The sequence below is a fragment of the Schistocerca gregaria genome, chromosome 5 (genome assembly GCF_023897955.1).
Source record: "Schistocerca gregaria isolate iqSchGreg1 chromosome 5, iqSchGreg1.2, whole genome shotgun sequence".
Lineage (NCBI taxonomy): Eukaryota > Metazoa > Arthropoda > Insecta > Orthoptera > Acrididae > Schistocerca > Schistocerca gregaria.
The window spans coordinates 206,098,064-206,117,217 of record NC_064924.1 but is presented as its reverse complement, the minus strand read 5'-3'; positions in this window follow the sequence as shown (position 1 = coordinate 206,117,217).

Genomic DNA, 19,154 nt, shown 5'->3' with positions numbered 1-19,154 from the left:
AGTGACAGCAATCAGGAGTGGAAACATGGATGTGCGCACGGATTAAAAACGATACAAGTGATTCTCCCGCCCCTGTTCCTCCAGCAGCCTCAACACAATTGATCGCTATTTGTCGATTAAGTGCCACGGTGACATAACTACTAAATAAGGAAAAGAAATGTTTAAAGGTGTAATCTCTCGGTTAACAAAACTACTTTCAGTACACTACTTGCAGTACACTGTAGCAACAAACTGGTAGCTCATCCTAGAGAGCGAAAGTATCACAAATTCTAGCAGGAAAATTTAAGTGTATCTCCAAAACCTCAGGTAAAGTTGGAGAAAATAAGTAAACACCTGCTACTACTAAAGTACTTGTATAAAAATTTCTTGAGACAGTGGCTTCAGTTTAGAAGTATGCTTAAATTCTTTAATCAATACTGCTGTAAATACTTCAAAAGTGAGTGGATCTAAAAGAATGTGGTCGACATAACATTTTTTCATGGTGCTGGAAAAGCCTACTGTGCTTGAAACAACATGTAGATCAGTGTCAAACGTATATACATTCATGACTTCGGGATTCTGCATGGATGGCAAATCATTGGATAACGTAAAACAGGACAGGCGCCAGTTGGATCTTTTTTATGTTTATGTTGACGACCAGCTTTGACTGTTTTCAAAGTCACCTTCAGATCTAAACCTAATTACTTGACGCTGACGATGAACTGTGACTCACAGTAACTAATTTTGACCTGGAGTAACTGAAGCCGGTGATCAGAATAAACGTTAACATATTTTCCAGACGTTGTTTGTCTATCTTTATTACATTAAAAGTGGGCGCGATGCCCTCAGATGTTATGTCTTCAATTTTATCATTAAAAAATTAGATCCATTTCCTTATTGTTGTAGCAGTAGCATGTAGCAGAGGCAATTATAGACTCCTCAGGCGTTCCTGTTACTCTAAGACATTGTTTTCCGATTCTAACTGCGAAGATCCTGATGTCAGGCAAGGTGTATGGATCGAATAGATTTTCTCTCGGTAGAGATCGCGCAAAACCTTTCCCCAAACGGTAGATCGTGTTCGGGCTTAGATTATCATAAAGTGTCATCTCTACTTTTCAATAATTATTTAATTGCTACATAAACCACTGTGAGTAACATAGCTATTACAAGTGTTCTTCTACGGACGATCGCTGTTTATTAATGCTGGACGTGATTGATGCTACGTTTGTCTTACAAATAACGCGAAAAACGATCAGTAAATTTGTTCCATTCAGAGGAAATGAATCACAGCATATTCTAACGCATTACTTTTGCAAATCACAAAAGAATGAAAGCAGAGACAGAAACACTAATATCATTCGTATTTGACAATAAATTTATACAATCTCTGGTGAGCATTTTATGTAGCGTCTTCATCGTCTAGACGTGTGAGCGATAAGGGAATGAATATCTAAGATGCTATTTCGTAGAGGAGTTTTTGTGTAAGAACGATGAATTAAAGTTACAGAACAATGTCCTTTTCTAAATCTTCTTGTATCAATGCTAATGACATCTGAGTCAAGTTCCCCACACAAAACAATAGAGCGGTAATCTGATATTTGTAAACCACTATGACACGCTTATCTTCTGTTGTATTTATTTTAGCAAGCTACAGAGACGCCGGTGAAAAATTATGCAAGGTGGGGAAATATTCTGTAAGTGACACTTTCGATATGACTGATGTGAGTTTGAGAACTTAGCATAATCCAGATGTAAATTTGACGAGAAGACCGCAGTACGTATTATATTTTAAGTGACTGATAATTTGACCTTAATAATTTTAGAGGATCGATTACATTGTTGTCTTAAGGGCAAGCACTTTACTACTATATGAAGAATATTTTATTTTTTACTATGAATGTTAATAAAGAGCTTTCTTCTTTAATTTAACCATCGGAAATTATAGACTTCTATGATTAAATTCTGAGAGACGCACGAGTTACCAAATTACGGGAGAAAATATCCATAAAATATATTTTTGTTCACATATTAATATACTTAGCTAGCACATGTAAATTAAAAATGTAATGAAGGAAACAACTTCAGGAAACTGTCGTGATTATTAATAAAATAAACAGCAAATTTCTCCTCAAAATGGAGAAAAAGACAAAACATTTATAAACGCTTATTCAATTAAGAAATCATCCACAATACTTTAGTTGCTTATGAAACTTTGCATCCAGCAATCTTAAATGAAATGACTTACTTATTTTCTTCTATTCCAGCACTGATAACCTTAGTTAGATTTTTCACTTGATGCAGCGGAGTCCAGAAATGAAGTACAGACGGACAAACTTACGGTGTACTTTGGAGTCTGTTCCAATCACTGTAGAACTGTGAAAGTGATTGGAATAGTGGGTTTGTAAAATTGTGATAGTAAATCCGTTAATGGTCTTCACTGACAACAGAAAAATGGCAAACTATTATCGTGATTAAGTTTGGAAACAGGAAATGAGGAAGGTGGGGGAGACGTGTCGTGAGGGGATTTGGGAATGGCTGTCGCGCAAACGCACTGCAGTCATGTTTGTTTTGTGCCAGGAGCAGTTGATGGATTGGTCCCTTTATGCAGCTCGATAAGGGCTGTAGGACGAAGGGGCAGAGAATATATTGGGGAGTATTTTGGTAACGTTTAATAAATCTTGCATTCCGCATTGCCCGTAGAACATCATTGAAACGCCCACCTTGACCGGAAAAAGGCATAATTTCTTGTGAATGGGCTGACAACAAAACAAACTCTCATTATAAAGTGACATAATATAACAATATTTTCTGCCAAGCAAGGCAGTGCTAGATGTACTGTTTAGTGCAATTGCTGAAAATTACATCTAAACCCGGATGAGCTTTGTAATGAATAAAATACACTCCTGGAAATTGAAATAGGAACACCGTGAAATCATTGTCCCAGGAAGGGAAACTTTATTGACACATTCCTGGGGTCAGATACATCACATGATCACACTGACAGAACCACAGGCATATAGACACAGGCAACAGAGCATGCACAATGTCGGCACTAGTACAGTGTATATCCACCTTTTGCAGCAATGCAGGCTGCTATTCTCCCACGGAGACGATCGTAGACATGCTGGATGTAGTCCTGTGGAACGGCTTGCCATGCCATTTCCACCTGGCGCCTCAGTTGGACCAGCGTTCGGGCTGGACGTGCCGACCGCGTGAGACGACGCTTCATCCAGTCCCAAACATGCTCAATGGGGGACAGATCCGGAGATCTTGCTGGCCAGGGTAGTTGACTTACACCTTCTAGAGCACGTTGGGTGGCACGGGATACATGCGGACGTGCATTGTCCTGTTGGAACAGCAAGTTCCCTTTCCGGTCTAGGAATGGTAGAACGATGGGTTCGATGACGGTTTGGATGTACCGTGCACTATTCAGTGTCCCCTCGACGATCACCAGAGGTGTACGGCCAGTGTAGGAGATCCCTCCCCACACCATGATGCCGGGTGTTGGCCCTGTGTGCCTCGGTCGTATGCAGTCCAGATTGTGGCGCTCACCTGCACGGCGCCAAACACGCATACGACCATCATTGGCACCAAGGCAGAAGTGACTCTCATCGTTGAAGACGACACGTCTCCATTCGTCCCTCCATTCACGCCTGTCGCGACACCACTGGAGGCGGGCTGCACGATGTTGGGGCGTGAGCGGAAGAGGGCCTAACGGTGTGCGGGACCGTAGCCCAGCTGCATGGAGACGGTTGCGAATGGTCCTCGCCGATACCCCAGGAGCAACAGTGTCCCTAATTTGCTGGGAAGTGGCGGTGCGGTCCCCTACGGCACTGCGTAGGATCCTACGGTCTTGGCGTGCATCCGTGCGTCGCTGCGGTCCGGTCCCAGGTCGACGGGCACGTGCACCTTCCGCCGACCACTGGCGACAACATCGATGTACTGTGGAGACCTCACGCCCCATGTGTTGAGCAATTCGGCGGTACGTCCACCCGGCCTCCCGCATGCCCACTATACGCCCTCGCTCAAAGTCCGTCAACTGCACATACGGTTCACGTCCACGCTGTCGCGGCATACTACCAGTGTTAAAGACTGCGATGGAGCTCTGTATGCCACGGCAAACTGGCTGACACTGACGGCGGCGGTGCACAAATGCTGCGCAGCTAGCGCCATTCGACGGCCAACACCGCGGTTCCTGGTGTGTCCGCTGTGCCGTGCGTGTGATCATTGCTTGTACAGCCCTCTCGCAGTGTCCGGAGCAAGTATGGTGGGTCTGACACACCGGTGTCAATGTGTTCTTTTTTCCATTTCCAGGAGTGTATCTGTACCCTAGATTCACAGATATGCCATTACAGTGTATGATAGCATGGTTATACAGTGCTAAAAATTTTGTGATTAGAAGATGAGATAATCACAGAAAATGTGAAAATAACTAACAAAAGAGATTATGTGTCCAAACCAAAATTTTAGTTTAAAATAACCAAGGAATTGCGCCCCTTTAAGGCGTGAGACCAACACAAACATGTATAATTGTAATTAATAAAACAGGGAAAACTCCTGCACTGCCGGTCCCAAGCCCGTTTGAGGAAAGAGGAGGGGGAGGAATAACACCTCGTTAAAAAACCTTGGTTCACCTGACCCGTCTGAAAATACCCTGTGAGGGCACCTTGCCAGGAATATGGTAAACACCTCAACAGCAGTTAAGGCAGAGAAGATTGACTTCGGTACGGCGGAGCTGGCGGAAGAGGCAGCCTCTTGTCCAGGGCTAAAATGGACAGAGGCACGACGCTTCCACATGTTAGTGGTGGAAAAATCGACAGCGTCTGTTCCACATGTTACTGGCGGCTGAATAAGTAATATTCTAGGCTGACAACCTTGTCTTACTTTGGGAATTCGGGGATGACTTTGGAATCCACACTCTTTAGAATTTACAGCTTCAAGTCGCAAAATGGAGAGTTTGCACAATAGATGCTCTACCCCAGGTGATAACTCTGATGAGGAACCCACCATTACATTATGTAATGCAGTGGGACCTAAGGTTCTGGGGAGCCCCAGCATTTGCGGTGAAGAAGAGAAAGAATGTATTGAAATGCTTTCCAAGTTTCAGTTTAAGAAGAACTACTTCTTTGGAACATTAAATGTACATTCTCTTCTGAAAATTGGGAAACAAAAGGAATTAGAATTAATTCTGCAGAATAACGATATACAAATGATAGCAGTCCAGGAAACACGATTCGTAGAAGAGATTGTAGTTAATACACAACATTATAGATATTATAAAGGGAAAACATAAGTGAGAGTAATGGAAAACATGCCGATGCTTGGAACAAGATTTTATGCAAACAAAGTGGTCCAAATTGCTCTGAGCACTATGAGACTCAACTTCTGAGGTCAGCAGTCCCCTATAACTTCGAACTACTTAAACGTAACTAACCTAAGGACATCACACACACCCATGCCCGAGGCAGGGTTCGAACCTGCGAACGTAGCGGTCTCGCGGTTCCAGACTATAGCGCCTAGAACCGCATGGCCACTCCGGGTGGCCTGCAAACAGAAGAATCGTATATAGCGTAACAGAATTTAGATAGAATTTCGAAAGAATACCTATGTTGTTAATAAAGAGCAAGAATAAAAGTTATACCCTCTTAAACTGTCATGCACATATAAATGCTGACAACAGAAGAAATCTAGAGAAAGTAAACTATTTCTGGGATGTTTTAGAATCTGAAATTTCTGTCTTACGTAAAATGAACGTAAAAATACTTCTTGATGACTTCAATGTGCAAATGGTGAGGGGAGAGTAATTTAGGACTATTGTAGGTGAATATCCATGATAGTCAAGAACAAACAGAAATGGTGGAAGACTGATCAATAAGTCCATAATGTTCCAGTTAGAACTCATGTCCACACATTTCTGCAAACTACCAAGAAAAGCCAAAACTTGCAGACATTCAAATCCAAGCGTAGGAGAATTTCAACTGGGTTACATATCAAAATGTTATATCACAAAAATTATGAATGTTGAAATAGTCAGAAACGTGGAATTCGATACATATGATTATCTCTCTTCGATTATAATAAAATTTCTCCCATCTAAAACAAAAAAGGTGACCAAGAAAGTGATCAGATATAACCCCACTACTACTAATATTACGAAAGAAAATAGAGAATAATTTAAAGAACTGAGACAAGCTAAGTAATTAAATGTCAAGTAACGGCTTCATACCGTTGAAAAAAATTTATTAGTTATTAAAAATTATAATAATAAAAATTTCTTCAACGGTATAAAGCCATCACGTGATATTTAATGTTGGATGCGGTTTACCGAAAAGTATTTTCCCCTCTAAGTAAACTCATCATTTTTAATTTATTACTGGTTTATTGGCTGTATTTCATGTTATATCTTTTTCTACAGGTGGTGTCATTCAGCCCTATTTTTAGTGTAATGACGTGTTTATGCTTCAAACTGTACTTCTAAGTTCTGATGTAGACAAAATATTACTTTATCTGCCGCTGTTGAACAAAATATGGCCTTTTACATTATGTACTGAATAATATTCAATATAAGTTTCGTCTGTTAATCTTAAGTAGCCATGCTGTCTTTGCGGTTACTAGATGGCACTCTCGATGAATTTTCACCTTTCCCAAACTTGATAATGTGGTCGCCATAGTCCGTTGCAGCTTGTGGCTGTACAGGTATGAGCAGCCCATAGTGGCTAACCTTTATGCAATTTTTTTAATAGTTTTGTGACTCAAGCCCTTGTGGTCTGTTGTTTATTTTATAAGTGGCATGTAGGTACTGTCTCTGTCTTTTATTGTTAGTGAGTACTTACACATTTCGATAAAAAAACTTCTTTTCCCATTAATCTGTAATTACGTTATAGGCCACTTCAAAGTTTAAGTTCTGATGAATGCACTCTTAGAAGTGTTTAAACCTTGTTAATAAGACTAAAAATTGTGACCGAGGGCTCATTTGTTTCAATTTTAATTTATAAACGGTCACTGAACCACGGAGCCATGTTTAAGAGTTTGCGATTCTTGCCTCCCAAGCACCCAAGGCTGCCTCTAAATATAAAGATTTAAAGAAGAAACAACTAAGTACAAGTATGGTCATTCAATTTAATAATTTATGTGAAAGAATGGGACTAGTCCCTACTTACGCGAAAGCCTATATTAATTTTGCTGCTTGTAATAAAGATCCCAAGTTCTTCAGACCTATCATTAAAAACCTCATTTCTGATAATGTTAAAAAAACTGTATGCTAAAAAGGACCTTCTTAATGAAGAGACATATTATCTGTGGTTAGAACTCACTAATATTTTCCGTATTAATTATGATACTGACGATTTCTGGGTACAGAATAACGACCATTTGGAAATTTGTAAACAAGGCATAATGCATAAGAACGAAAGGAAACTTAGTAAACTTTTTTGTCTGTTTAATGGTGAAAAATATCCATAAAGAACTTTAAAAAAAGTAGTAACGTATTTTATAAAGGAATTCTAAATAAAGCTAACATTACTTTTACACAGAATGAAACTATTTTGCTGCGAAAAGGGCGGAAGTACAATGTCATGCCCAAATTGACACACAAAAATGTGATAGAAAAAATGCTTGTTGATCTAAAAATTGGTCTTGATTGTAAAAAAGTAGGTAGTTCATGTCAAACTATAATTGCTTATGGCATAGCTAACATTCTCAGTAAAAATACAGCCTCTCTTCATTATGTTACGTATAACGACAGAAAGTTGGTTAATTACATTAATAATAAACTTAAAGAAGCAAACGCTCTAATAACTAAGTCTGATGAAGCTTGGTCTTTAGTTATTGCCTACAATTCTGAATATATTTCCAAAACCTTAGATTTTTTCAGCGAAAATAATATTTCGGAACCGCATGAGGATCCGAGTCCAAAATTACAAAAAGTAGTCAGGTCAGCCATCAATAACGCAAAATGTCTTATCAAATATTTTGAGAAAAAATGCTTGGTAACGTGAACCCGCTGCCCCAAATCTTCAGTCTCAATTTAAAATCCACAAACCTAACCATCTGATACAGCCGGTATCTAATAGTATTAATAGCATGTACCATGATTTGACCAAATTTCTACATGACACTCTGAAAAAAAATCATTCGTTTTCGAGAACAATAATTCGATCCCCAATAGTCACGCCTTAGTCCATAAAATAAAAGATTTAGAATGAAGTTCAGAAACTAAGTTGTTTTCATTACACATTAAAAATAACAAATCTAATGTCCATGTACAGGAAACTCTTAAAGTCGTAGAAAAAAAAGTACGTCATTTCAAAAAAGATTTTTCAGATGAACAAATCACTGATTTCATTAATCTCATCACAATTTTAGTCAACTATAACTATTTTGAACTTAATGAACAATTGTACCAACAATCCGACGGCCTTGCATTGGAAAATCCCTTAGCTGGTATTATTGCCGATATTTTCATCCACTCTCTTGAAGAAAAGGTTTTTAGTACTTTTGAAGCTACAGCACAAGGCATTTTATCCTATTTCGAATATGTTGACGATATTTTAGTCATCTACAAAGGACTTCCTGCTGGCATTGACCGTATTTTTAATCCTGTCAATGAACTTTATGAGAAAATATGTTTCACCATTGAACTTGAAAACGAGGCTCGCTAATTAAACTTTCTTGTTTTGACTCTGACAATATGTGAAAATAAAACCTCATTCAATAATTTTTGGAAAGAAACGTATACTGATCAGGTCGTACTTGCGTCTTCTGTGCATCCACAGTCTCATAAAAACGCTTTCTTCCACTCTGTTCTTCACGGAGCTACGTCCATTCCACTTTAGAAAAAAAAAGTTCAACGACGAAACAAATTTACTCAAAACGATAGCAGTTAAAAACGAGTATAAAGCTGGCATAGTAGATGACATCCTTAAAAAGAAAGTTGCTAAACGAGTTTCTACGCTCAGTACCTCTATCATTGAATCTAAAACAGAAAATTATTTTTCTATTCCTTTCTTGGGACACATCTCCTATCAGATCAAACGTCTTCTTCGTAATAAATACAGCCGTAACGTTGCCTTTTCTACCAATAATAATTCAAAAAAAGACGTTATCAATAATTTAAAATAGATTCGTTCCTCTGTAGAAAGTTCTGGTGTCTATAAGATGTTATGCGATACCTACTCTTCGTACTACATAGGGCAAACAGGATGTGCCTTTACAACCAGCTATAAAGAACACCTTTTAAGAAAATATGGCACTAGCCCCCAAAATTAGTCTTTTTGCGACCAGCTTCTAGTTCCAGGTCAAGTGCCTAAAGCTATTTACGATATTAACCTTCTGCACATCCACAAGAAAGGGCGTAGAGTAGATATTCTTGAATATTAGGATTTTTAAACGCCTTGCTACAAGTGATAGCCTCATTTTAATGAGCTGCTGCAGTTGAGTTATAAAGATTTCTTCAACAGTATAAATCTGTTACTTAACATTTAATTTCGGGTCTCCTCCTGCAATTTACCGAACTGTTTTTTCCATCTAAGTAAATTCATAATTTTTCATTTATTAAGTGGTTTATTGGCTATAATTCATGTTATATCGTTATTCTACAAGTATTTTCTATAATGACGTTTTTAAACTTCAAACTGTACTTCTAAGCTTTGATGTAGACAAAATGTTACTTTGTCTGTTGGTGTTAAACAAAATATAGCCTTTTATTTTATGTACTGAATAATATTCAATATAATTATCGTCTGTCTACACTTGAATGTTAAAAAACCCAGCTATACTTGTGGCTAGTAGATGGTACTCTTGATGCAATTTCATGTTCACCTGCCCACACTTGTTAATGCTCTCGCCTCAGTCTGTTGCAACTTGTAGCTGTACAGGTATAATCAGCCCATAGTGGCTTGCCTTCATGCATTGTTTTTAAAAAAAATTGTAACTAAAACCTTTCTGACCTGTTATTTATTTTTAAAGTGACATGTAAGTACTTTCTCTGTCTTGTATTGTTAGTCAGTTCTTAAACTTTTCTATAAAAAGTTTCTTTTCCCATTGATTTGTAATTATGTTATAGGCCACTTTAAAGTTTAAATTCTGATGAAGACATTATTAGAAGTGTTGAAACCTGGTTAATAAAACTAAAAATTGTGACCAAGGGCTCATTTGTATCAATTTTAACATATTTAAAGGATATCAGGCACCAAGTATTTGTTTCAATGATAAAAATGGCAAAATGGGATTAAAGAACAAAGAAAATTTTGAAATTTCAGCAAATTTTTTAGAAAACCTGTCAAACTGTCTAGTTCTGACAGATAAATTAGAATATCCAGTGACACCTCAAAACCTGGAATAAGATTTCCCACCAACAGAGTTAGAAATTCATGAAGACATCAAAACACTCAAACTTACACTCTCATTATAACTTAATTATTGATGTGGTCAGAACCAAAAATCGTAAAGGATCTACAGCTGCTTTTTGAGAACGGAAAACTGAAAAGATTCCAGTTGAATGGAAAACAGCATTAATCCAATCACTATATAGACAGAGAGACAAATAAAATGCCAAGGATTACAGTGGAGTGTCACTTCTGCCACTGACATATAAATATTATCAAAAATTCAGCTGAACAGAGTGGTAGATACTTTTGACAAACAACTGGGAGAATTTCAGTGTGGTTTTTGAAATGGAAGATCCTGTGCAGAACAAATTTGTAACGTAAAATCAATAATTCGCCATAGAATGTTAACCAGCAAACCAATAAAAGTGTCATTTATTGATTTCAAGAAAGCATTTGATTGTGTAGATGGAGAAACAATATATACGGTTATTAGAGAATCTTGGGTTAAATTAAAATTAGGAAATATAATTTGTGAAACACCGACAGGTACAATATCCAAACTCAAATTTAGAGAGAAGTTTCTCAGCCATATGAAATAAAAACTGATGTTAGATAAAGTAATGGTTTATCACCTGTACTGTTTAATTGTGTTGGAATTTGGAGCTAAAAATCACAAAAGTGGACCAATAACTCTGGGAAGGGAAAGAAATGGAATTAAGGTAAACTGCTTGGCTTTGTGGATGATTTTGCAAAACTTTCAGGAAACGTGACTGCAGTGGTTACTTCGAAAAATGTTCTGGAAAAAACAGCAAACAGAATTAGTCAAAAAATTTCAACTGGAACAACAAAATAAAAATACACACCAAAATTCACAGAAACACAGGTAGGTAAAATAGTGCGAGTAAATAAATTTAAATATCTTACACAAACTATACAACGGAATGGACTAGAAAAATCTGCAATTGATTCAAGAAGTAACAAAATGGAAAGAGCATATGACTTGACCAAAAATATTTACAGCACCAAATGTACATATATAGAAACAATACTAAAAAACTGCACAACAGTCGTATGACCAGAATATTTGTGTGGATCTGAATGCCTAACGCTGAACTATAAGATGGACAAACTAGAGGTACTGGAAAGAAGGATTATTAGGAAAATAATACAGGTCAACGAAAATTTTTTTGAAAACCAATTTTTTTCTTTGAAAGCTGATCTTCAGAGATTTTTGTGAGCTGAATCCAAATATAAGCGTAGTTTTTTTGTATCACACATAGTTTTCGAGCAATATGCTTTTTATTATACAGTATAAAAATTCTATGCTGTACAGTAAATGTGGAAATCAATGAAATGCTTTGTTACAACATAAGCATGGTTTATATTAACAGTAAGTTACGTAAAACAATGATATGTGTTTATAGAGGTTCCACCGGTCAGCTGGAATTGGTTTGTATTTTCTTTCTCTTTTTTCTTTGAAGCTTCTAGTGTAGCTTTTCCTACGGTGGGTCTCTTGCTGAACTTTTCGGTGAAGTCACAAACAGTAGTCCCCCATCATGTTGGTGTTCCAGTGGCCTTGGTAGCGTTTTTCCATCACTAGTTTTGGATGAATCAATAAACAGCTTCCAGTCTTTCTTTCTGTATTCAACACCAAACTCATTAATCAGACTGAAAATGTTTGAGCAGTGCTGTAAATAATCTTCTTGTTGATAAAACTAGGAAAATTGCTCCTCTCTCTTTCTATACATGTATATGCTGGTACCAACTGCCAATAAGTTCTTTTCCTTTAATCTAGAACCAAACAATTCAGCTTTTTCTTTCGTTAAGCCCAGTTCCCTAACCATGTCGTTATGCTCAGTCTGCGTAAACAATTTCGGCTCCAGACTTTCGGTATTGCAATGGAATTCAACATCATCTCGTTCACTTAAATCACATTATACATCAGAAAATACTTCTGTTGGAACAGAACTTAAATCATCTGGTGATTCAGGAATCGGCAAATCTACACGGTGCCCTGCTGGTAAGTTGGTGGACAGAGGGTTGGGGTAGCTTATTATCTTCTTGTTTTTAGAACTGTGACCAGTAACATCAACACTGCAAAAGTAGCAATCACCATATGATTTCTTGGCTCCCTCTTTATCAAAGGAACAGCAAATCTAAAGGCGTTTTTCTCCTTTTTGGACCATTTTTTTCAGATCTTCGACACACATAACATACCTCAGGTGGCGCCCAAGGTTTATCTTCATCACCCAATTTAGTTCCAAAATATGATAGATAAACCTTTCCACAAAATCTGTAAAGTTTCTCTGGTGTTTTTAATCACAAATTCACCACGAATGTATCAAAAACTGACAGCAGAGTTTTTACTACCACGATTCGATATTGTATTGAGCACATGTACAGGTAATGAGAAAGTGAGGTTAGGTTGACAGGAAATAAAATACCATCTGTTAACACAAAAATAGAATCTACCTTTTTTGCCAGCAAATGTTTTTCAGCAGTGGTATCAACAACATCTACATACATTATGCCTCATTTTTAAATTATTTTAACTATATAAAACCTGTTAAACCCTTTAAGAAATTGCTGAGAAATGTGAAGAATTGGTGGGCGATACAGTTTTTCAAGTATCATATTAGGATTTCTCACCCTAAAAACATAAGGATTAGGTATTTTCAGCAAAAAACTGTTTCCATCGTTGGCCTCTAATGGGTGGAATAAAAACAGCGGATGGTTTGAAAATAAGAAGTAATGACGAGATCTACAAAAATATAGAGAAAATATCTTAAGTAACGGCCAAATGAACATTAACCTTATTCGGAAACCTCTACTGGATGGATGGAAGTAGACTAACAAACCAAATACTCCTCTACTTCTGGAAGAAAAAATTGACACTAGCATGGGGAACGGAAGTAAGAAAAGATATAGAAAGGAAAAGCATCAAATAAGCAGGAACAGGAGAAAGAGATCGGTTTAAAAATAAAATACCAAATCTGCAAGGCTTTCAAAACAAAAGAAATTCAAAATCGAGAACAACATGAACAGCTGAAAGGAAGAGACTTCATGGGGAGGAAATGATGGAATACTGGAAAAATGGGAAACAACACCAAAGGAAGAAGAGGAACTGTAGTTGTTAACGTGATTCTAGTTGGTGAATGAGTTTGTGAATAAAATATCGAAATAATTTACAAATTGTACCATTTACTCTGACGTTATTTGTTTATATTGATTGTGACAAATTTGAAAGTTTCTGAATGTACGTGAAAAAATATGTTGTTGGTTAAAACACGGAACACGGAAAAAGACCTAAAAAAATTTTAGGAAACAATTCTTGTTACCAGACGTTTGACTATGCTCAAGGTAAGTACACTGGTGTGCAAAACTGAAGGATGAAAGTAACGATCGCTTGTTGTTCACTGCCAAGTAATTTAGCTCTGTGAATCTTGACGGTACACAGAAAGATCCGTTACAATATCGTACGGAATATGGCTGAAAGAAATATGATACTTTTATTTAAAGAGAGTAATTACACTGAAGTCAACATGTGCTTCCACGTCTCACCATATGAGGATCGCAACACATCCAGCAACTATGTCGAACCAGTGTATTTTACTGGTCCGTGTGTTATGGTGTGTTGAAAGCACAGTGTTGCTACTGACCTCCAAAACTGTCACTGGTTGACATAATTGCGCTACAGTACGTCTTCCTACGTACGTCGATCCACATGTGCATTCGGCTCTCACTACATTTTTATGGATGACAGTACACGACAGCATCGTACTGTGCAGGTGGAGGAGCTCTTGCAGCAAGAGGACATTATTTTGTGGAATGGATTGGCCCACGAGTTCACCCGACTTAAATCCCATCGACCATGTGTGGGATACTATGGAGAAATGTAGTACACCAACGACCAACCAGCATTTGTGTTGTCAACCACGCTGGTAGAGGAATGAAACGCCTTACCACAAGCACACATTTCTAACCTCATGTCCAGCATGGCAGCACATTACAGGGTCTGCACTGCCGTCCGTGGTGATCACGCACTATCTTGAAACTAATACCCCGCCTTTTGTACTGTCCTGAGGACCACCAACGATCGCGGTGACTTCGGTATTATTATTGGCTTTCAATAAATGTCTCATTTCTCGTCGTCTCATGGCGTTCTTCTTTCAGATGCTTTCTGTACTATACCGAAGCAGTTGTTTCCATTTACGGTCCACGTTTCATGAAGCCGTGTTACGTAACAGTGACACGTCTCGCGGAAGTTACTTTCGTCCGTAGGTTTTATGCACCAGTGTATGTTGGATTTCTTTATTTTTCTTCATTCCGTTCCATAATGCTTACTAGGTTTACCCTTACAAATTTAAACAATGTTACGTGGTCCAGATATTTGCAGTTGATCATGAAACCGGATATTATCGGGCTCTTATTCTCTGATGTAGCCACAACGTCACAAGCTGTAGCCAAAACATATATTTACTGAAAGAAAGCTTCTGTTCGTTAAGTAACTGCAACTCTGGTCCAAGTTTCCTTACATTTTGTTACGATCGCCCAACTACGATAGCGTCCTGTCGATAACAGTCACACTTGCGTATTTCTAGAAAGAAAGAGGCCATTATTATGGTGGCCAGTTGAGACGAATGTAAATTTAGCTTCATAATGTGACTCGCAGATTAAGCCTACACATACGGGAACATGTTAACGATGACAATGTAATGAAAATCGTGATCATCTATGGCATGTTATAGTGAACCGAAACAGGAAAATGTAGAAAATACAATGTTTCTGCGACTTCTCACTCACCTATGAGTTACATAGTACTGAATCACATGGGTGTCAGAAAATATTTTCTCTCGCGCTAATTACTAACTGTATTACTGACGCACTGTTTACTATTCAGGTGATTATAACACTCCTGCGGCAGGTCAAAGAATATTTCAGTGCATGTGAACATTTCCGTCACCTTTATGATAGGTGGACAAGTTATACACCACACGATATTTACAAAGATCACAAGTTCTGTTGCTGACCACTGCTAACAAGTAGTTACATTTCGAGGTATCTGAAGCAAAGCATCTTGAGCCTTCAGCTGCTGATGTGCAACTTTATTTCTTCATCGGTGTCACTTATCATCAGAGGAAAAGCTCTACAGTGGCAAATCAACATCAAAATCGGTGTGTCCATGTGTTTTATGTAAATATATATCTTGATGAAGTGCACACAAATAAGTGTAACTGACTTCATTGCGATTCGTACAGGTAGTATCTTCACCGTCTTCATGAATCGCATTGTAGTCAACTTTATTGTATGGATGCACTTCATCACGACATTTATTTACACAGAAGGTGCTAGCAAAGCATATCTGATGTTAACTTCGTTCTGATGTTCCACTTTACGGTTTGGCGTTCAGTGATGATGCTTGTAATAAGTGAGACCGGTTCAGAAATGAAGTTACCCATCAACAGGCGAAGGCTCAAGATGCTTTACTTACAACTTCGGGCGCCAGTGAGCAATTATCTGTATATAGTTCATACATTTCCACGTCCGAGTTTCAGAACATTAAACAGAGTATTGTACTGCGTAGTAAATACAACACCTCTACCGAGTCTCAGACCATACATTACATAGTGATAAAGCATGAAGAAGAATAGTTGGTTTGCTCACAAGAAGAGGGACAACGTGCCACCCCCCCCCCCCAAAAAAAAGGTCAGTAAATAGGAAAATACGAGACCGTGTATCCCACTGGATTCAACAGAAATTGTTCGATACGTACAAGATATGTGAGTACCGCTATATGGTCTTTGCAGCAGGAGTGCGTTCATCAATGGTAGAAGTAGGGACACGGCAAGGCTCGACTTCAGCCTGGAAGTTAAATTCCTGAGTGGATGCCAAGTCCGTCATAAGCCATATTCGAAGAGTTCCATTTGCAGCCAAATAGAAAACGAAGATCGCAGAGGGACGATGAACACAATAATATAGAGACTGTAAGGTGTCAGGCAAATCCAACACCTTACATGAAAACCCTGACATGATAAGCAAATCCAGTAGTATGTCACATAGCTCCGAATAAATTGTGACATTAAATTAACCAAAGTAATACGAGTAACTAGTGAGCAAATGGAATACCACAGACTAACACAAGAATGCCTAAATGCATGTCGTACCTTCCCACCGTGAGGCAGACGCAGTTCCGAGGGGAGAAACGAGGACAGAAGCCGAGAGCAGAACCGTGGGGAGGGGCTGGGCGCCCACGCCACGAGCCTACCTGTACAACTATACAACCCGCACGTTTTAGCGTCAGGCTTTTTCGCGTCTCAGGTATGTCAAGGACAACCCCCAGCCCATGTTAAAAGCTAGAGCCATCCAGAAAAGCAGTATAGATCTTACGATAACACAAAAAGGGCCACTACCACCCGCAAGTTTTAGCGTGAGACTTTTTCGCGTGTCTGTTACATTAGGATCACTCCCCAGCCCATGTTAAAAGATAGAGCCCTCCAGAAGAGCAGTATAGATCTCACGATAACGCTAAAAGGACCACACTAGCTGCAGGTTTTAGCGTGAGACTTTTTAGCGTCTCTGTTACGTTGCAAACTTTAAAAACATTGCCCCACCACGAAAAGTATAACGTTTCCCATTGGATAGACAGAATTTTTGTAGGCGGAGCTTAAGGTTAACATTGAGACCCTGATTGGTCAGATGAAAACATAGCCAGATAGTTTTCTTTAAACTAACTTCGGTTAATTGTAGTAAGGAGAAGTTAGAGGAGAGTTGGTTCCGAGACGGCGAGCTGGACGGCTGGTGCGCCGGCCGCTGTCGCCCTGACGCTGCCTAAACACCGACAAGGTAATGAACGCACGCGATGCCGCAGTTTTGAGCGCATAAGGCTTCACTCAGAACTGCAGAAGACTCATCTGTTACACCCCCTTTTTTAGTAATACTAGTGTCGATAGTTAATTAAAACTCATGGTGTTCACATTTGCCACTTGAAATAAAAATCTGAAACGCGATGATTTTTCTATTTTATAGTTATTGAGAAGCCACATCAGCCACTGTAATTTGCGACAGGTTAAATAAGTAATTAAAGATAATTGAGGGTCACTGTAGACCATTTTTATAGTTTTCTCTTTTGTGAAACTTAAATTAAACTTAGATTATAGATGTGATATGGCATAGGTCATCCTTCGATCGATTGTAGAACTTGGAAATCCATTCAGGGAATATTCGTTCACATTTTTGTTGAACGCAGTTGGTTTTTACCATCCTGTATTAAAACATTTCCTTTTATTAATAGTGCAATTTATAAACGATGTTTTGTGATTAGAATAAATTTCCAATGGTAAACTTAACTGCTTTTTCGACGTTATTTTACCAGCTAACTAAAAATCGGAAAGCCTTGAACCCTTTCCACTATATTTAATTAGAATTAAGATTCTTTTACAGGGAGTGCAGTGGAGCTGACGCTGATATCATTTAGTATTTGGTTATATCATCGCTAGTCTCACTGAACTCTTCTGAATTCTACATGTCATGTGTGGTCTGGCGTCTCCTTACCAGCAACAGGTCCCAGGTTCAAACTAGTTAATTCCCTAAAAAACACGCTCAGAGCGTCGTTGCGCGAAAGTGGTAGGGAGACACGATATAGTACAATCAGACACCACCATGAATGTTTAGAAGACGTGTAATGTAATATGCTTGTACAGTGTGAGAACAAGTTTCCCAGCCTCGCCGTTCTCTTCTTTAAAACTGCCGAGAAATCAAACGATTCACCAATGTAAGTCGCACCTCTGAAAGTTATCTGCAGCGGCGTGCCTCAATGGCAATCCGTCACATACCGTAACAACTAATCGATTGCACTTTCATACCTGTGCCCGCTGGTGAAACGCTATCGACGCTACTTGTAGGAGGTACAATGGCGATCGTTTACTACACCCTGTAACCCTGTAACCTCTCCCTAATGATACAAAAATGGCTCTAAGCACTATGGGACTTAATATCTGAGGTCATCAGTCCCCTTGAATTAGAGGTACTTAAACCTAACTGACCCAAGGACGTCACACACATCCATGGCCTAGGCAGGATTAGAACCTGCGAGCGTAGCAGCAACGCGGTTCCGGACTGTAGCACCTAGAACCGTTCAGCCACAACGGCCGGCACTAACGATACGTTCAGATACGTATTCGGCTAATGAATTCTACATTGTGGTTGAACCGACCTTAGTAGCAGTTCCTATGTCAACCGAGTTCCATATTTAACGAAAACAATGGATGACAAAACGCCACTCAATTGAAAGGCAGTTTATTATTCTTAACACTTGACGCAAATAAATGATGTTCAGGTTGCGTCACACAGAATCACAACACTCATTCGAGCCACAACGAAAAGTTTAAACTTGAAAATTGCTTTCAGAAAGACGGAACTGCCTCACTAGAAAGCAAATAACTTCTTCCGGCACCCTACAAGACCGAGACTCATCTCGATAATACTGAAACATCCACCTGGGAAGAATGGCGGCCAGTGACGTAATAATCCAATATCTCTCTTCCACTTATAACTTTCGATTCCTTAATGAAATTTACAGAAACAATTCCTTTGTTCACTGCATTCCTCAAAGTCTTAACCCTAAAAACATTTCTTCAACGGTAATGCTACCCTTACAACCCCAAGTTAATAATGATCTCTAGGAACCCCATTTCTGTCGTCTTATCAGTTTACACGCTGAAAGTTACGAGGACTACATGGAACGGAAGGTCCGATAGGTCGTAAAGGAAGAATGAAGGATGATTGGATTCAACGTCCCGTCGACATCGAGGGCATCAGAGACGGAGCGTAAGGTCGGCTTCTATCAAG